At 42.9% G+C, this 20,945-nt stretch overlaps 1 protein-coding gene across 1 annotated transcript in view; it reads left to right on the top strand.

Moving 5' to 3' along the window:
• Positions 1-452: 452 nt before the first annotated feature.
• The window catches only part of GPR160 (G protein-coupled receptor 160), a 49,862-nt gene continuing 29,369 nt past the window's right edge, over positions 453-20,945 (top strand). The window contains exons 1-2 of the mRNA XM_028100828.2: positions 453-682; positions 1,384-1,515. The gene's annotated coding sequence lies outside the window, so the exon portion shown is untranslated. The remainder of the gene's footprint in view (positions 683-1,383; positions 1,516-20,945) is intronic.

Raw genomic sequence — 20,945 nt, 5'->3', positions numbered from 1 at the left:
TTAAACGACTGGCAAATTGTAGGTGTTCAACAAATACTGAATAAATATAACATTTTAGCACCGTTGTTGACGAAAAAAAGACAATGCAATACAATTGTGCTATTTGCAAATGTGCTATTTGCAGATTTTTATATAAAAAGGTGAACTCATAGAGCACTACAGGCAGTTGCTTGGTGGCATGCATGTTTCAAGCTCTGTCACCCTGTGTGTACCTTCATCTGGAGACAACTGCCAATGGCCCCCTGCCCACCCTACAGATATAGGAGCTCCCTGAGTTGGGGTTGGGGCCTCCAGGCCTGGTACGCGGAAGGGGGTCTCACTGAGCCGCGGGAGGCCCCGGCTCTCCCCATCGCCTTTCGCCCCCCCCGCCAACAGGCGGCGTCCCTCCGGCCAGCTTCCCACCCGGGTCGCGACGGGGCGTGCGCGCTCACAGACTGCCCCGCTCGGACGCCTGCACTTCCTGGTCGGAGCGGGCCTAGCGGCGGCGGGGTCCCACCAAGATCCCAGGGGCCGCGCTGGCTGCCCCCGCCCTCCTCCTGGGAGCGCTCGGGGCGGAGCCGGGCGGGCGCGCGGGGCTCCCGCCCCTCTCCCGGCGGTCACCTGGGGCCGGGCGCAGCAGGTGTCCGGTCTTGCGCCCAGCGCCGGGGACGCGGAGCGCGAGCCGGGAGCCTCGACGCGTCGGGTGAGTGCGAGGGCCGGCGGTTCGCCGCTGCTTGCCCGCCCCGGGCTTCGGGTGGTCAGTTCCCCCCGCGCCGCTCACGGCTTCTCCGGTGGGCGCTGGGCGCGTCGAGGAGGGATACGGATTTCTCTTTCAAGGATTCAGAGGCTGGGGTTTCTCCACCACTTAAGAGATCGTGGAGTGGGGCAGGGGCGCTTGGCGGAAAGCTGCAGACGCCGGAGCCTGACCGCTTGGGCTTGGGGGTTATCGCGTAGCCTCCGCGCCGGCTGTCTGTCGTAGGTTTGGGGTCCGGGGGCCCGGGGATGAAACCCGGTGGCCTGGGTTGGCCAGATACTCGCACCCTGTCTTTCCAGTGGAGATAGCTTTTAAACATGATAAAATAGGTGATGTTTTAGAAATGATGTATGTAATTTTTATTCTTCTGGCACCCAGGGGTGGGTGTAATCAGTCACGTACACACACGCACGTGTGTTCGTTGGGGCGGACTCTGCGTCGCCTCTCCTCGCCCTTCGGCGTTGGGGACTGTGCCCCCGCGCGCCCGGCGCTGGGATTAAGCCTCAAGGTTTTTGCGGGGTTGTTTGTTCGCGGAGACCTTGGCGTCCTAGTTGGTTCCTCTGTCCTGGCTGGCTCAAAATTCTCCCTCGATAACCTGGGAGTGCCCTCTGGAACTCGTTAGCTGAAGCTCCCTTTTCTCACCTGAGCAGGTGAGCCGAGGGACTTGGCGGCAGGGCCCACCCCCGGAATTCCAGAGGCGACCGCAAGGACCCAGCCGGCGGAGGAAGGTCGAGCTGGGAGGAAACGCGCTCGCTTCGCCCCACCTTGTGCAAATGACTCGGGTAAGGCGGCGGTGTGCTCAAACCGCAGAAAGAAACCCACACGGATCAGAATTGCAAAGGACACATGATTGAGCGTTTGGCTCTGAGAATTGCTAGTAATTGCTCGGGTCAAATCGTTTCGCTTCTACTTTTCTGATTATTTTTTTTTAAACTTCTTTAAGTATAGAAACGGCTACTTAATATACGTATCTGATCTTCTTGACAAGCCTCTAAGACTGAAATCTTTTTGTGGTATCCGCGGTATTGAATTATTGGGAATTGCCAGTAGAGATCAGCCTGGCCGCTCTGAGAATCACTGGGAAGGAGAACCTGCAGTTTAAACACTGTTGAAGAGATCTGACACGCAATGCAATGTGCGAATGTTGGTTGGATCCTAAAGGGAAAAAGTTCATAAAAAATTGAGCTGATAAATTTTTACTGGCTAGTTGATAGTATTAAGATTGGTTTTGTAATCTTTGGTGATGGCATTATGATTATGGGTTTTTTTTTTAATTTTATCTCTTAGAAATGCATACTTAAGTTGAAATACAGGTGGAGGATTTGCTGCAAAATAATTTAGTCTGGGGGAGCGCTGCTAGTGGAAGAGTGAGGGGGGAGCTCCAAAGGAGATTGGCAGTGAGTTGTCGCTAACGGGATGAAGGGTGGAGTATGGAATTCCTTACACTATTGTCTCTACTTTGGTATGTTTGGCATTTTCCTTTAAAAGTAACACCACCACCAATCACCACCAATGGAACTTTATTTTTGCAGAAGGTGGGTTTGGAATGCACTGCTGGTTGTTTCTAGATTCCAGACCTTCCTTCTGCAGATCCTCACTCTTTGTAAATCGGATGTAAAGCTTGCCTCTCCAGACTCATTAAAAAGTCTTTTTCTCCCTCCCGCGGAGCTGCTTTATTATTATATATATATTTTTTTTGCTCTGAAGGCATCGGGTGTTGCTGAGTGTGACCGAGCTGAGGGGATCAAGTTGATGCAGGTGGATGCTGGGTCAGCCCTTTTTATACAAAGAGTATTAGCAAGCTGGGGATTGAATTGTGTGCCAGCAGACAGGTTGTGTAAAATGTGTTAGCAATTTTTCTGAACTGCCCAAATACTTTCCAAGTTATGCTCATCAAAAAAACAGAGCTCAGAGTAGTAAACACACGACTTACCCACTTAAGATGTGTGTATACTTATGGAAGCATGGTATACATCAATAAAAAGTGTACATTATAAAAACAAATCACAGGGTCAGTGGAGATGTACTTACTGCCTGAAAGAGATCTTATCTGTTTGTATTGCCCTTTTCACCTTGTTTGCCTCAGGCATCATGTGTAACTATTTAGCAAAGAATTGACTCCTAAAACATTCTGCCCTGTTCTTTTTGCTTTCTAAGAACCTGCTTTGAAGGAGAGGGACGTGGGCAGTAATATCTATATAGTCATCCAACTTGCTCATTTTTTGCTCTAGATTTATCATACAATTCCTACTCATTCTGTCATGCTTGATTAGTAATTTGGAAATGTGGTGATTGCGTGAGGGGGCTGTTAAAATTTGGGTTGGGGAGAGGCATACTCCTGAAAGATAAACCTACAGTTCTTAGTAGCTTCGGTGGAACTGATTTTAATCCCTCTTTGCTTTTAAGAGAAAAACTAAGTAAATGATACCGTGATCGTTAAAAGTTGAAGTGCTAGATCAACCTAGCCCTTGCTGGTGTGGTTCCACTAGTGGAAAGAAGTTGTAAAGATGCCGTAAGTCAGTCCGTGGAGGAAATGCCAAAGCGTGTCCCAGTTTTGTCACAGGGTGTGGGAAAATGAGAACTGACAAAAATCCCTTACAATTGGAAAATGTCATAGTGCATTCTTGATGATATGTAAGTGTAGCCGTTTGGCCTGTGGCTCACTTTTCTTTGTGTGGGTAAAAGAAAGATGCAGCTGGTTAAGTGACTTTATTTTCTACCTCAGTTCTCTGAAACAAGAACGTGGAGAGAGAAAACAAACTTGCTGGGCCCTTAAGTGACCAGGCAGTGACCTAATGTTTCCTGGCCTCTGTGTGAGGGTGGGGGGATTCGGCCCTGAGGAGTTGATTGCTAATAGCAGTTTTAAGGAATGACTACAACTGTGATTCCATCTTCTGCCTGCATTGTGTTGTTATGGAAGGGTAGAAATGCATTAGGGAAGTAAATTAGTGCTTTGTTGGTCTTGAAATGAGAGGTAAAGGTGTAGGTAAAGGCAATCAGGTCAATCATACTTCTCTAGTTTGTAGGCACCCTGCTTTCATCTGCACCACTTCATGCCATCCTGTGGGGTTAGAACAGCAGTGCTGGAGAATGATTCTAGTTTCTAACAGATGAGGACAATGAAATCTAAAGAAGCTAAGACTTGGCCAAGTCAATTATTTAGAGATATGGGGGAAAGAAATTTGGCATTTATGAAGGGTTCATGGTAGTCTTCACACACACACACACACACACACACACACACACACACACGTTTTTTAAGTCTCACAAATCTCTCAGAGTTGGGTATCATCAGCCATTTTGCAGATGGAATTGTAGTTAAGAGGGGTTGGTTAATCACTTGAGGCCTTGCATCTAGTAAGAGTAGAGCCAGGATTCAAACTCAAATCTGTTGAATTCTGGTGTTTACATGATTCTCCAGCCTCTGTGCTGTCCACGCTGCCTTTTTTTTATGTTAATCACCATACATTACATCATTAGTTTTTGATGTGGTGGTCCATGATTCATTGTTTGCGTATAACACCCAGTGCTCCATGCAGAACGTGCCCTCTTTAATACCCATCACCAGGCTAACCCATCCCCCAACCCCCTCCCCTCTAGAACCCTGAGTTTGTTTTTTAGAGTCCACAGTCTCTCATGGTTCATCTCCCCCTCCGATTTCCCCCCCTTCATTTTTCCCTTTCTGCTATCTTCTTCTTTTTTTTAACATATAATGTATTATTTGTTTCAGAGGTACAGGTCTGTGATTCAACAGTCTTACACAATTCACAGCGCTCACCATAGCACATACCCTCCCCAGTGTCCATCACCCAGCCACCCCATCCCTCCCACTCCCCACCGCTCCAGCAGCCCTCAGTTTGTTTCCTGAGATTAAGAATACTGCCTTCTGCAGACAGCTGAGCTCCACACCTGGTTAGCGTAGGCAAGCCATCTTTTGACCACTCTCAACTGCCTTGGTTACAAACTGGGGGCATGGGCCATATTCAACCAACAGATGTTTTATCAGGCCAGCAGAGAGTTAAAACTGAACCAGTATTGCAGATTGGAAGGTTGAAATATTCTGTGCCCAGGGATTCCCAAAGGCAGTACGGAGCAGCCTCCTCCCTGGCGCAGAGTAGCGCCCCGGGTTCCCCTGGTCTCCGCTACTCCCCGAAGTGTCTGCTATCTCGAGGCAGGGGCCCCACACATCGGCGATGCTGTTTCTCCCACAGTGAGCAGTCTTTTTGTGGATGCCTCTGTCCAAAAGGGGATAACAAAAATAGGTCGAGGGGCGCCTGGGTGGCTCAATCAGTTAAGCACTGCCTTTGGCTCAGGTCACGATCCCAGCTGGGATCAAGCCCCACATCAGGCTCCCTGCTCAGGGGGGAGTCTGCTTCTCCCTCTCCCTCTCCCTCTGCCTGCTCCCCCTGCTTGTGTGCTTGCTTTCTCTCTAATAAGTAAATAAAATCTTAAAAAAAAAAAATAGGTCGAGAGGCTCTTGTCCCAAGAAAAATGGGAAAGTGCATATTCACTTGAGGGAATGAAGAGTCTTGTTTTCTCTGCAGTGTTTGCATGTCAGAGGTACAAGTTACGTCATTTCCCTGCACCCTGCCTGCTTGGGCTTATTGCAAACAACTTTAGTTTCCTACCCCTGCTCTGGAGTGCTGCATTGTGGGCAAGCCACAGTGGAGAAAAGGAATGCCCTCAGTACCCAAACCACTATTTGTGAGTGGGAGTATGGGTCTTGTGCACCTTGGGGTTCCCCAGGGTGTCCTGTGGGGATGGGGCACCAAGAAGCCCTCCCTCTTTAAGCAGCTTGACACTGGGATCCACATGGATCCTGGAGCTTGGGTGTTGGCTCTCTGGAGCTGCTCTGAGGGTTCTGAGGACTTGCAAGGGTACTGCCCACCCTCCGTTCACTGCCCACCCATCTCCAGCCTGGGACAGGTATGCTACACGCTGCTTGCTTACACACAGCTCCATCTGAGGGCTCTGCAGGAGTGAGGAACTGAGATGCCCACAGCCCAGCCTTTGAGAGATTTCTGTGATACAAGTTGAAGGATGGCCCAATTTCCTCATCTTGAAACTTTCAGTTAAGGGTCATGGAACAGATGTTCTCACCTCTGTCTATATCTGGAGTTTTATTACAGTTGAAGCTTCTGTTTTGATCTTTGTTTCCTTCCCCTGAAGTCTTGAGTGTTCATAGATCAGGTTGGGGGGGGCGAAAAGGAAGAGAAAATACCACAAATGGAACCTCGTGGAGTGGTTTTGAGGAAATGTCAGGTGATGTTTTGGGGTCTTTGTCACTAGAACTGTCTGTAGGCATATACATACAGTAAGGTGATAGAAAAGAACAAGTGAGGGCTGTAAGTAGAAGGTCTTGTTTAGTTGAAAGACACAAGTTTAGAGACTGAGGTGTTTGGGAAATGCTAGAATAGCCAGTTGATTGGATCCTTTCAGAACTCAGATTCAGGTTTGTGGGTGCGTGCTCCCTCAGATAGGAGATTACTAAGTCCCTGGTCAAACAGACAGATGGCAAGGGAAAGCAGCTGATTGGTTATTGGCCAGACCTAACAGGTGAGGCGGAGGGATCCTGTGTGTGGACTGTAGCTAGATCTCTGCATTTATTTCTGGTTTTTCTGCTACCTAGCTGTGTGTCCTTGACCGATTTTTTTTTTTTAAACCACCCTGAGCCTCAGTTTTCTCCTGTGTAAAACGGAGGTAATAATAATCCCCATCTTGTAGAGCTATGTAGATTCCACGGCACATCAAGCCTTACGGAATAAGGATTCACCGGGGTTTAGCTATTCTTGTTGTTGGTAGAGCCCTGCCTCCTTCACTTTTGCCTTTATTTGCAGGATTTTCCCCCATGGCTTTAGAAGGCAGGCTACAGGGGAGAGATGGTTCCCAGTTCTGACCCCTCTGTTTTCAGAGTGAGCCAAGGGCTGCCCATCTGAGCAGCCTCGTAGCATTAGAGAAATGTTCTCCATGACAAATGCTAACAGGGTGTCTGATGCAGCAGCAGCTTTGGAATTGACAAAGAGAGCGAGGCCTGAGCCCATGGCAGTGAACCCTGAGCTTTGGCTCTGTTTTGGGGGAGTTAAAATCTGCACTGACTCTGGAGAGAGATGGAATCTCCTGGCATTCCATGTTGGTGCAGACTGCATCCTGTGGTGGAAGAACAGGCTGATGTCAGCGCGGAATAGAGGGAGGGACACAGGAGTCCCAGCCCCACCTCTCCACCTTCTCTGGTGGCTTGTGGCAGATGGAGGACTCTGTGCGACCAGTGCCTCTCCATCAGCTGGGGATAAGTGGGTCTCACAGGAGTGTTGGGAGAGGCTTACAAAAATTTTTTGAAATCCTGACAGGTTCAATGAAGCCCTGTGTCCAACTTGCCCCTTGTTTAGAAGTGAAATCATAGAGCAGGTACACTGGCAGGTTTACCCTTTAACTCGGAGAAGTAATGAAGATACTATTAACTAATACTTACATAGCACTTTGTAGTTTTAAGAGGAGCTAATTTGATCATCAACCAGTGGTGCATATTTATTTGTATTTGTTTCTGTTGCCTTTCGTTGCCTACCAGGAGAGTTGCCAAAGCAAAGTGAGACTCGGGCCAGAAATGAGCCCAGAAATGGGAACGTAGCACTGGGCTTCATTAGAGGGGGTCAAGGTGCCTGTGTATTCCTTATGCCCTTAAGGAATTCTAAGGAGCCCTGACGTCCTGGGGAGGGAGAGGGAGAGACTGATAGTTGGGGTGTTCCTAGGAAGCAGAAAGCACCCACTGAGTCCAGAGAGGCTGAGTGGAGGCACAGGCAGCCCCCTCCAACCATCTGAGGTGGTGGGCTCCCCCGTTGACAGCTTCTGCCCAGACGTCTTTGTGGAAGCGCCAGCTGGGGGTCAGGAAGAAAGGGAGTGATCCCTTCCTCCTCCCGGCCCATATCCAGACTGGTAGCTTCAGCAGTCCAGCCTACCTGCACTAAACCAGTTGTCCTCCTTCTGCCATTTCTCTCCCTCCACCCCCAGCCAGGTGTTCCAGTAAGTTCTCTTTCAGCCTCACACTTGCACCCCACCCCCCAGCTAATAAGCCCCCGAGCCTGCTCTCTGTCACCGGCCCTTGGATGGGCTTCTCTCTGCCGCCTCCTCCACTTTCCATGGGCACCCTTGCATCCCTTTATCCTCATCACGCGCAGGCTCCTTCCTTTCCATTTTATTTTATTTTGGAAAGGTGAAAGGAAAAAAAAATCCTCTATTACCCCCAGTGTTCAAGGACCCAAAGACATGAACATTTTGGCATATTTCTTGCCAGTTTTGTTGTGTTTTGCTTTTTTAAAAAAATAATGATTTTAACATGTTATAAACATTTACTTCGTTTTATGTCGGCATTTTAACAAAGTTCTGATACTGTGATTAAAATTTACCACTGCATTTTTTCATGTCATTACAGTTATGGTGTGTAATAATTACATGCTATTTCAACCTTTTTTGAGCCATTCCCTTAATATTAGAGAACTAGGTGGGTGCTTATTTTTTGATATTGTGAATCATTCTAAGTTGTATATACATAAACCTTTGATTCTGTGATATAATAAGAAATAAATACACTCAGTCTTCATCCCCAGTTCTGGTACAGAGCTCCTGGTGAGAGGAGTATCTTTTGTTATTCAGAATAAGCGCTTTCCATTATAAGGAAGTTTGTGCTAATGAGGTGATTCTTACCAAATGGGGGCTGGTTGCCAGAGGAGCCAACCCTGTGATTAGAGGGGTGGAGCTTTCAGCCTCTACTCCCCCGCAAAGGGGCTGGAGATTGACTTAATCACTAATGGCCAATTATTTAATCAGTCATGCCTAGGTAATGGGATTTGGAGAGCTTTGGGTTGGTGAGCACATCAGGGTGCTGGGAGGGTGATGTGCCCAGAGCAGGTGTGGAAGCTCTGAGCCCTCTCCTTGTACTTTGCCCTGTGCATCTCTTCATTTGGCTTTTCCTGAATTGTAGCCTTTGTAATAAACCAGTAATAGTGAAGTGTTGCCCTGAGTTCTGTGAGCTGTTAAATTGTTAAACCTGAGGGGGGCATTGTAGGAACCCCCAATTTTTAGCTTGATAGAAGTGTAAGTGACAACCTGGATTTGTGGCTGGCGTCTGGAATGGGAAGCAGCCTTCTTGGGGGAGCTGAACCCCCACCCTGGGGGGTCTGCGCTAACTCTGGGCAGTGTCAGAACTGCTTGGTGTGGAAAACCTCACATTTGGTGCTAGAAGTGTTGTGAGTAGAGACCGTGTTTTTACCTTTTCTTTCTTTCTTTCTTTCTTTTTTAAAGATTTTATTTATTTATTTGAGAGAGAGACACAGCGAATGAGGGAACACAAGCAGTGGGAGTGGGAGAGGGAGAAGCAGGCTTCCTGCGGAGCAGGGAGCCCGATGCGGGGCTCAATCCCAGGACCCCGGGATCATGACCTGAGCCGAAGGCAGATGCTTAACGACTGAGCCACCCAGGCACCCCCAGAATCCATTTTTTAACAAGACCCGCACAGGTTTGAGAAGTATTGGTTTCCAAGACCACGATCTTACCAATCACAGGGGGCCTGGCATTGATTACCCCTGATCTGTCTGTACACATACATTTTTCCTATTCACCCAGTATTGGGATAGTCCTCTCTGCACCACTGGTTTTCAGTCTCCCATACCCCCTACCGTAAGATGGTCTGAGGACAAGAGCTCACTCCCCTCAGTAACACTGATTCTGGGATCAGCAGAATCTCTGGGAAGCAGGGGGAATTCCACTCTGCCCCCCTGTGAGAAGCCCTGATATGTACAGCTTGTAGCTTTCTTCTGTCAATTAACATTATATTGTCAGCATTTTCCAATACACTTTCCTGCAAAGCTTGTCTTTCATGGCTGCAGGTAGTGTGACCATCATGATTCATTTGACTACTTCCCTGTTGTCAGGCATTTAAGTTGTTTTGAATCTTTGGGGGTGGGAGAGTGTTCTGTAGGCAATTACAAATATGCCAAAGTGAGCTGCTCGTGCGGTACTTCCTTCAACTCTAATTATTTCCTTACGATAAATTCCTAGAGTGGAGATACTGGATCAAAAGCCATAAACGTTGTAAACAGTCCTGAGAAAGTACGAGGAGTGTAGGAAGTACCCTGACACTGTACCCTCCTGGGCACTGGCCAGCGTGGGCTGTAGACAGATTCGTTCATTATCGCATCTCCAGGCCTGGCTTAGAGCAGACTCTAAGCTGTGCCTCTGAGGGGGCTTGGGGGCGGAAGGGTGGACGCTTCCTGTGGTGGCAGCGTTCCTTTCCTCCTAGCCTGAGTCCTGAGCTGTAAAAGATGCTACTGTCCAGGCAGCAGCTTCAGGGTGGAGGAGAGCAGGTGTGTGGGTGTGGGTGTGAGCATGGGTGGATGTGTGGGTGTGTGGACCTGTGGTTAGTGGAAGCCCAAAATGACCACCTCATTTGCTAGTCCTGAATCTGCTGGACTTGATTGGCACCAAATGTGGTTTTGCTTCAGAAGTCTGAGACTGTTAGGTTGTCTGACCCTTTTTCTTTCCATTACCAGACCAGGAAACTCATGGTAACCAAACATTGTTCTGAAAGGTATACTCTGATTCTGACATGAAGAAAAAGTGAACTATCAATATTGTGTTTGTGATTGAGTTGCAATTTGAAGTTGGATGCCTGGAAAATATTTTTAGCCCTCCATAAATATTTTTGGAGTAAATGAGTGAATGAATATGCAAAGAATAAATGAGTTTGATTCTGTTCCATAACACACATAAGTTAAATATATATGTATCATATGATATAATTAAAACATATAAAAAAGAGTATTAAATCACTAGCCACTCATTTTTATTAACTATTTGGCATGTTATGGTTTCCAAATAGACACTTATCATACCTTCAGCAAATAAACATGATAGAATTTGTCTAGTAGTAAGGTTTTGGAGTTTTGGAGGGCATTTTTATTTTTTATTTTTTTTAAAGATTTTATTTATTTGAGAAAGAGAGAGAGCACATGAGAGGGGGGAGGGTCAGAGGGAGAAGCCGACTCCCTGCCGATGCGGGATTCGATCCTGGGACCCCAAGATCATGACCTGAGCCGAAGGCAGTCGCTTAACCAACTGAGCCACACACGCGCCCATGGAGGGCATTTTTAATCATTTAAAAAATTCCATCGGTTGCATACAATAAAATGCACAGCTCTTAAGTGTTGTGTTTTGATCAGTGTGTTCACCCAGATAAACAACATCCCTGTCAAGGTACAGAACATTTTTTGGGCGCCTGGGTGGCTCATTTGGTTAAACATCCAACTCTTGACTTCAGCTCAGGTCATGATCTGAGGGTCCTAGGATCAAGCCCCGCGTAGGGGCTCTGTGCTCAGAGGGGAGTCTGCTTTAGGATTCCCTCTCTCTCCCTCTACTCCTCCCTCCACTCACTCTCACTCTCTCTTTCTCTCAAATAAATAAATACATCTTTAAAAAAAAAAAAAGATATAGAACATTTTCATGCTCCAGAAAGTTCTCTCATGCCCCATTGCAGTCAGTCTCCCTACCCCAGAGGCAATAACTGCCCTGATTTCTAGCAACATAAGTGAGCTTTGCCTGTTCTTGAAATTCATATAAATGAAATGAAGCCAGAACAAAACTGGCTTCTTTTTGTCAACATGTTTTAGAGATTCATGCATGTTGTGTATTTCAGTAATTTGGTTTTTATTAATAAATAATACTCCATTTTTTATTATACCACAATTTATCTGTTCTTCTTGGAAGATCATTTGGGTTGGGGCTATTATGTTGAATAAAGCTGTTATAAACATTCTTGTACAAGTTTAAGAAAAAAGTTTTATTGTGTAATTTACATGCCCTAAAATCCATCCATCATAAGGGTACAGTTCTTTTATTTTTATAGACTTTTACACCCATCACCACATTCTAATTTCAGAACATTTCTATCACCCCAAAGTTGGCTCATGCCACCTTACAGCCAAGACGGCCATTAATCTACTTTCTATCTTTTGCCTTTTCTGGATATTTCCTATAAATGGAATCCTAGAATATGCAGTTTTTTGTGTCTGGTTTCTTCCACTTAGTGTAATAGTTTTGAAGTTCATCCATTGTTGCCACATATATCAGTAGCTTGTCCCTTTGTATTGTTGAATAGTATTTAATTTTACGGATGTGTACCATATTTTGTTTATCCATTTACCAGTTGATGGACATTTTAATTGTTTCCAGTTTTTGGCCATTATAAATCATGTATGGGTGTTTATATGGACCTGTGTTTTTATTTTTCTTGGGTAGATTCTTAGGAGTGTGATTACTGGATCGTATGGTAAGTTTATATTTAACCTTTTAAGAAGCTGCCACACTTTTCCCAGAAGTGGCTGTACAATGTTAGAGGCTCACCAACAATATATGAGGGTTTTGATTTCCCTACATTCTTGCCAACACTCAATATTATTAGTTGTTTTGATTACAATGATATCTCACTGCAGTTTTAATTTACATTTCCCTAATGACTAGTGATGTTGAGCACCTTTCCATGTGCTCGTTAGTCATTCATATATCTTCTTTGGCTAAGTGTTTAGTTAAATCTTCTCATTTTTAAAATTGGGTTCTCATTGTTATCTTAGTTTCAAAATTTTAAAAATATTCTTAAAATGTTTAATAAAAATATTCATGTTTTTAAAAATTCTTCTAAAAAGTCTTTTATCAGATATATGATTTGCAAATATTTTCTCTGAGTCTGTGACTTAGCTTTTTATTTCCTTAATGGTGCCTTTTATAGAAAAAGTTTTAAATTTTAATGAAGTCTAAGTTTTGTTTTGTTTTGTTTTATGGTTTGTGCTTTTAATTCCATATCTAAGAGATATTTCCTAACCTACAAGCCTTTTTTTTAAGTAGACTTTATCTTTTTTTTTTTTTTAAAGATTTTATTTATTTATATGACAGAGAGAGACACAGCGAGAGAGGGAACACAAGCAGGGGGAGTGGGAGAGGGAGAAGCAGGCTTCCCACAGAGCAGGGAAACCGATGCGGGGCTCGATCCCAGGACCCTGGGATCATGACCTGAGCCGAAGGCAGATGCCTAACGACTGAGCCACCCAGACCCCCAGTAGACTTTATCTTTTAGAGCAATTTTAGATTCACAGCAAACTTGAGCAGAAGGTACAATTTCCCAAAGAGATTCCCCATCTACACCCTGTCTCCACACATGCACAGCCTCCCTTGTTATATCAGAGTGGTACGTTTGTTGCAGTTGTTGAACCTACATTGACACATTCACAGTTACCTCAAATCCACAGTTTGCATTGCAATTCACTCTTGGTGGTGTATATTCTGTGGGTTTGGACAAATCCAGAAAGACATTCACAATTCACAATTATAGTATCATACAGAGTAATACTAAAAATCCTCTGTGCTCTGCCTGTTCTTCCCTCCCTCCCCTCCTTTTCCTGGCAACCACTGATCTTTTTACTGTCTCCCTAATTTTGCCTTTTCCAGAATGTCATACACTTGGAATCATATAGTGTGTAGCCTTTTTAAATTGGCTTCTTTCATTTAGTAATATGCATTTAAGTTTCCTGTATGTCTTTTCGTGGCTTGATAGCATTTTTCTTTTTAAAGCACTGAATAATAACAGTTTATCCATGGACATCTTGGTTTCTTCCAAATTTTGGCAATTATAAGTAAAGCTGTTGTCAACACTAGTTAGCAGTCTTTTGTGTGGATGTAAGTTTTCATCCCCTCTGGGTAAATACCAAGGAGGACAATTGTATGATAAGAATACATTTAGGGGCACCTGGCTGGCTCAGTTGGTGGAGCATGTGACTCTTGATCTCCAGGTTGTGAGTTTGAGCCCCATAGTGGTGTAAAGATTACTTAAAAACAGTCTTTTAAAAAAATATGTTTAGTTTTGTTAAAAAAAAAAAACACTGCCAAACTGTCTTCCAGAGTAGCTGTACCATTTTCCATTCCTACTAGCAGTGAGAGTTCCTGTTGCTTCACATCCTCACCAGCATATGGTGTTGTCACACCAGTTTTTTGGTGGACATATATTTTGGTTTCTCCTGAATAAATACCTGAGAGTGGAAGTACTGAATCGTAGGATGGGTGTATGTTTAAGTGCCAAACTGTTTTCCAAGGGATTATACTATTTTACACTCCCACATCTTTTCCAGTATGTGGTATTGGTCATTTTAATTTTAGCCATTCTGATGGATGTGAAATTGTAATGTCATTGTGGTTCCAGTTAGCTTTTTCCTGATGACTAATGATGTTGAGCACCTTTTCACTTGCTATTGATCATTTGTACATTTTCCTTTTGAGGTGTCTTTTCAGGTACTTTGCCCATTTTTGTTTTTAGTGTTTGTCTTTTTATTCGTGATTTGTAGGCTATATACATGTATATGCATATATGTACATATATATGTGTGTGTGTAATCTGGTAGTCCTTTGTATATCTAATACATATTGTGAATATTTTTCCCAGAGTGTTTCTTGCCTTTTCATTTTCTTAAAGCAGAAGATTTTAATTTTATTGAGTGCTCTTTATCTAGTTTTTTCTTTTATGGTTGGTGCTTCTGTATTTTGCTTAAGAATTCTTTCCTACCTCAAGATTACAAGGATATTCTCCTTTGTTTTCCTTCTAGAGGGTTTAGTCTTAGCTTTTATGTTTAAACTTGTGATCCATCCTGAATTAATACTTGTGTGTAGGGTATGAGGTGGGATTGAGGTTCTCTGCCCCCCCCCCCCACCCCGCAAACACATTTATCCACTTGGTCCAACACCATTTGTTGAAAAGACTTTCCTTTCCTCCATTGAATTGCATTGGTATTTTCTGGTAAATCAAATGAGCCTTTGGAGCCCTCTAATCTGTTCTCCTTGTTCTTAAGTCAGTACCACACTTGTCTTTGGTTCTGCAGTTAAAAGGTCTGGAAATCAGGTATTGTAAACCTTCCAGCTTTGTTCTTTTTCAAAATTTTTGACTATTCCAGTCCTTTGTATTTCCTTATACATTTTAGAATCAGTTTGGCTGATTTTTCTTTAAAAAGAGCATAGTTGTATTTTGATTGGGACTATATTGAATCTGTCAATCTGGGAGCATTGCTATCTTAATCTTTTTATCCATGGACATGGTATATTTTGTCATTTATTTAGGTCTTCAGTTTCTCTCAGCAGTATTTTATAGTTTTTAGCATTGATTGATGTTTTGTACATAGTTTAAAAGTTTTGTTTCTACATATTTGATGTTTTTGAGTCTATTTTGAAAATGGTATTTTTTACATCTTAAGTTTTTGTTTATATATATGCACGTGTATATATATAATTTTTTAATTGATCTGCAACCTTAATAGAATTAATTTATTGATTTATTAATTCCAGTAAGTTGTTGCCTTAGCATTTTCTCTATACAGTCAACCCTTGAACAGTGCAGGGGTTAGAAGTGCTAACTTCCCCCCACAGTCGAAAATCCCTAAAACTTAACTACTAGTAGCCTCCTGTTGACCAGAAGCCTAACCAATACTATAAACAGTTGATTAACACATATTTTGTATATGTATTATATACTGTATTTTTACAATAAAGTAAGCTACAGAAATGTTAAAATCATGAGAGAAAATACATTTACAGTACTTTATTGATACCATAAGTTGATGTTTGCTTACAAGAGGAATCATTTGTCTGTCAGTACCTACATCAGTATTGCTTTATATGGTAAAAACACTGTAGCTGTTATATATACTAACACTAGACATCAAAAATGAAAGACAATGTGAAAAAAAAATTCATGTTTATTTACAGGTATAATGATTCATGCATTGATAACAAAGAAGCAACAATATGATTGTTTTGGTAGCTTAGGCTATATGCTAATGAATGAATCATTATAATATTTTTATGGCAGGGGAGCTTGGGTAGCTCAGTCAATTAAGTGTCCAACTCTTGGTTTTGGGTCAGGGTCATGAGATCAAGCCTTGTGTCTGGCTCTGCACTCAGCACAAAGTCTGCCTGAGATTCTTTCCCCCTCCCTCTCCCTCCCAACCTGCTCCATCCCCCTCACCTCACACTCTCACTCTCTCATAAATAGTCTTTAAAATTTTTCTGGCATACAATATTACTGTCATATTGGAAATGCAGTGTTGGAAACATTACATTTTTTTAAACAGCTTAACCTGTGGTGATAGGCTGATACCGTTTCTCCAAGTAGGTGAGAGAGGGGCACACTGTATGGTAGTATTACTCTTTGAAAACAAAGTTATAAAACAATATGAAAAACACATTATTAATTTTACGTTAAATATCACTCAGCTTATGCCTGTGCAGGAGAGGCTATCCACTTGCGTACAAGCTTGTGCGTGATGTTTTATATGATGAATACTTAGGTGATGATGTTGATGAGGACATAAAAATGTGTCCTGCAGTTCTTGCCATACAGTTATTAGATTTTCACACAAAGATGCTCACACACACACCAGATAGACTTAGTAACCGTACAGTGTGATGATTATTTACTGCTCACTAAGTGGGAGTGGCCACGTAAAGTTCTGTCATCCTCGTCACCCTCACGTTGAGTAGGCTGAGGGGACGGCACAGGTAGAGGAGGGGGAAGGGGAGTCAGGCACGCATGGGGTAACTTTATGGAAAATACATCGGAATTTCTGTCTGATATTTTTTGCTTTGTCACTTCTCTAAAAATGTTTCTGTAAGGTACCGATTCTCCTTCCACCATTGTCTTTGGCCACATTGCTAGTATTATAGAAGAGTCCATATCATAAAAGTCAATAGCAGTCTGGAACAAGCAGAACCCTTCTTGTCTGCCGGACTCTAATCTGCCAGCTCGGCGGGTACAGTTTGTTTGCTGGGACTGCTTGCTCTGCATACATCCTTTTCCTCCTCATCTCGGCACAGGTTTGGAAGCACTCAAGTCATTTTCTGTTAACTCCCCTGGTGTGGTGTCTGTTAGCTCTTGAATTTCTTCAAAATCCATATCTCAAAACCCTTTACCCCCACCTTTTTTTTTTTCCTCCATATCCACAGTTTCTTTCATTTCTTTTCATTGGCTCTGTTGTAAATCCTGTGAAGTCATGCACAACATCTGGACACAGTTTTCTCCAGCAGGAATTTGTTTCAGGTTTGATGGCACTTTCAATGGTGTAATCCTTCCAGACTTCCATGATGTTCTCTCCCATTGGCGTTCTCGTCCACAGCACTGACCTTCCTTTCCACAGAGTACCGTGCACAGTGAGCCCTAACGGTCCCTATGATCCCCTGCTCTAGAGGCTGAATTAGAGACATTGTGTTTGGAGGCAAGTGGGCCCCTTTAATGCCTTGGTGTTGAACTAATGGGGTTCTGGGGTTCATATGGGTTCTGTCGTGTTATTCAGGGTTTGTGGTATTGCAGTAAACATGATGAAAAATAAGAACTGTGAGAAATCATTTTTTTTTTAAAGATTTTATTTATTTATTTGACAGAGAGAGAGATAGCGAGAGCAGGAACACAAGCAGGGGGAGTGGGAGAGGGAGAATCAGGCTTCCCGCCGAGCAGGGAGCCTGATGCGGGCTCGATCCCAGGACCCTGGGACCATGACCTGAGCTGAAGGCAGACGCTTAACGACTGAGCCACCCAGGCACCCTGAGAAATCATTTTTTAGTGTGATAAGCCTTTTACTAGAGAGGCAGGCTGCTCATGTGGAGATGATTAGGTTAGTATCACATGGCATTTTAAGTGAATACTCAACAACACTTGAGCCTACTCCAAATAGGAGGTGGCTGTGAGATTATTACAGTAGTACAGTATATACTACAGTTAATTTTATGTCGTTCTGATTTCACACTGCATCTTCATGCTTGTTTACATTTCTCTTGACTGCAAATGATGCCATTTATGGCCTGTGTGTGTGTTAAGTTTTGATTAAGTTTAACTTTTTATAATAAATTTGTGTATATTTTATGGTAGTAAATGATAAAACAGACTAGTATATCTGCATATATTTTATGCATTCATGGCATACCTTTTTCTTAATTTTTTCGGTATTTCTAGGTTACACAGTTTGTGTCTGAGTTTTTTCAAATTGTCACAGATCTCCAAAAAATTTTCCCATACGTTTATTGAAAAAATTCCACATGTAAATTTGAGAAACAAGGCAGAGGATCATAGGGGAAGGGAGGGGAAAGTGAAACAAGATGAAACCAGAGAGGGAGACAAACCATAAGAGACTCTTTTTTTTTTTTTTTAAAGATTTTATTTATTTATTTGAGAGAGAGAGAATGAGAGATAGAAAGCACGAGAGGGAAGAGGGTCAGAGGGAGAAGCAGACTCCCTGCCGAGCAGGGAGCCCGATGCGGGACTCGATCCCTGGACTCCAGGATCATGACCTGAGCCAAAGGCAGTCGCTTAACCAACTGAGCCACCCAGGCGCCCACCATAAGAGACTCTTAATCTCAGGAAACAACCTGAGGGTTGCTGGAGTGGAGGGGGGTGGGAGGGATGGGGTGGCTGTGTGATGGACACTGGGGAGGGTATGTGCTATGGTGAGCGCTGTGAATTGTGTAAGATGATGAATCAGACCTGTACCCCTGAAACAAATAATACATTATATGTTAATTTAAAAAAAAGAAAAAAAATCCACATGTAAATGGGCCTGCACAGTTTAAACCCTTAGGTTTAGGGTCAACTGTGTATATATATGCATCACGTACAAATAGTTTTACTTTCCCTTTCTAGTCTCTGCTCTTCCCCTCTCCCCTTGCCTTACTGATGGCTAGGACATCCTAAAATGTTGGATAGAAGTGATCAGAGCAGATATCCTTGCCTTGTTCCCAGTTTTAAAGGGAAAGTGGTCAGTCTTTCACAATTAAGTATGATGATAGATGTCCTTTCTCAAGTTGAGGAAATTTCCCACAATTCTTACTTTGCTAAGAGGTTTTATATCATGAATGGGTGTTGATTTTTGTCAGAAGGTTTTTCTGCATCTCTCAAGATTATCATATGATTTGTTTTCCTTTATTCTGTTAATATGAATATGTCTCTTTTTCATAGGCACTTTCTCCTCAAATTAAGGAAAAATTAGGGAAGGAAAGAAACTATTACTCAGTTTTAACAGTTGAACATCTTGGTATCATTCATGGAATGTAGGTTTAGGAGCATGATTTAGATACTTTGAATCACACAATCTCCGTAAAATATAAACTGAAAAGTACCATATATATTTAGGTAGAATTATTTGACTTATCTGCCTGCCCCCCAAAACTTGTCTTAATCTCTGAAACTTTCACCATTAGTGTATGCTTTTAAAGAAAAAAAATCAGTCCGAGGAGATGTGTATTTCATCTTTTCTGAACCCTGAGGGAAGGGAAACAAAGGAGGCAAGTGTTTATGGTAGTAGAGTAAGCTGGTGCAGGGCTTCAATGCCCTTGTGGTTGACTGGCGAGCCTACCCCAGTCATGTTTGTGTGATGCTGAGGAAAGTCTCTCCTCAGGTGACTGGCTTGGTTCACTTTCTTAGCAATGACAAACAGAGCCATGGTTTTGGTAGCCATAAATAACTGAACTTGAGCAGTGTCATCATCTCTTTGGCTCTTAAGTCATCCCAGGAACTGTGTTCAGTAGCTTGGGACTTCTGAGTAAAGTCTCAGCAACTACTGAGCATATATTTCTGATTGGGACTCCCTAGGTCATTGTATGGTCACTCTTCCTTTGCTTAAGAGCAAGACTAAAGTTGATGATAATCACCAAGAACGAAGAAGCAGTCTCTAGTTGAAATGTGCTTTGACAACAAAATGTGAGCATGTTTGCTAAGCAGTCATCCCATCTGTATTTGGACATTTCTGGTGGCGGTGCAAACACTAGCTCCCAAATAAATCCTTCTTTCAAACAACTCCCATTCTTATTCCTTAACTGTTGCTGTTATGAATAGCTTTGCCATATTTGTTAATTTCTTTAGGTATATTCCTATTTATTGATATCTTAAAATTTGGTAGCAAAAAGCAAACAACTACTACAAGGTATAGAACTCCTTTTCCCTAATTCTGAGCATTGTACTTATATTAATTATCTGTTCCCACCAAAATGATGGAGAGGTGAAAATATGTGTGGAATTTTAAGTAAGTAAGAAGTCACAGTCACATTGTGAGGGAGGGATATGTTAAAATATATATCACTAGGATATTAATTTACTATATTTAAGCAAACAGAGCGTTGGGTAAAAATTAATGGTAGCTGTATGGAAAACTGAATCATATCAGTATAACCTAATTTTCTCAAGAACCATTGGAAGGATCTGGAGGAAGCAGGGCACATATATCTTGATTTTCTCATGCTGTTGATTTAATTATGAGAAATGTAATCATCAACAACCCAGGGAAACATAGTTTAGCTCAGATGATACCACGATTAGATGGTGGGAAGATCATACAGAGACATTATAAAGGATATTGTGCTGGTATGGATAGCTTTTATCAGTTAACCTTTCAGAGGTAAGGCTGGGACCCAGTTTTATTTAATCAGTTTTAATCCATGACTGGTGATATACTGCGTCTATGTATTTGTGTGCTAGAAATACTGGAAACAAGTCAAAATAACCTAGATTAAATTGGGTACTTATAAATTGGACAAAGTCAAATGAAGGCTAGTTAATTTTATAAAGTAAGAAGTTCAGATTGCTAAATGATTGGCTTTGTGCCTGTTCTTGGCAGAAAAAGCCCCTGGGCCAGGGTGAATCACAAGGTAGTTGAGCCATCAATAACTGTAATACAAGTGTATGCAGAATACCACATTTCATAAATCAGTGCTCTGGTTCGGAATATTTATATGAGGCTGATAGCAGGCAAAAGATATACTGAAGGCATACAGTGAATAAAAATTTTGTAATAGAAGTGGGATATATGTAGCAAGAGGGGAAAGATATGAAAAAGAACCAATTAGATAGACGTATATTGTATTAAGTAGAATGGGATAAAATGCTGTACAAATAGACCAGAAATGTAATGGCTCAAATTTAGTACAAGTTTATTTCTTTCATGTCACAGTCCTGGGTGGGTATTTCAGGTTACTGGGGGGTTCTGCATACTCAGGGACCCAGCGGATGGTAGCTCTGCTACCTTCACCTTGTGTTCTTTAGAGTTGTTCTCGTTGGCCACAGGAAGGGGGGATGAGCTCAGCCCAGAAGTGGGTAATGTCACATCTGCATACATCCCTTTGGCTAGAAGTCAGTTATGTGTCCATA

The sequence above is a fragment of the Eumetopias jubatus genome, unplaced genomic scaffold (assembly GCF_037043125.1).
Source record: "Eumetopias jubatus isolate StellerSeaLion01/CBP00866 unplaced genomic scaffold, mEumJub1_p1.0 scaffold_1, whole genome shotgun sequence".
Classification (NCBI taxonomy): Eukaryota; Metazoa; Chordata; class Mammalia; order Carnivora; family Otariidae; genus Eumetopias; species Eumetopias jubatus.
Note: the sequence above shows the minus strand (reverse complement) of the source record. Positions and strands in the feature narration are given on the sequence as shown.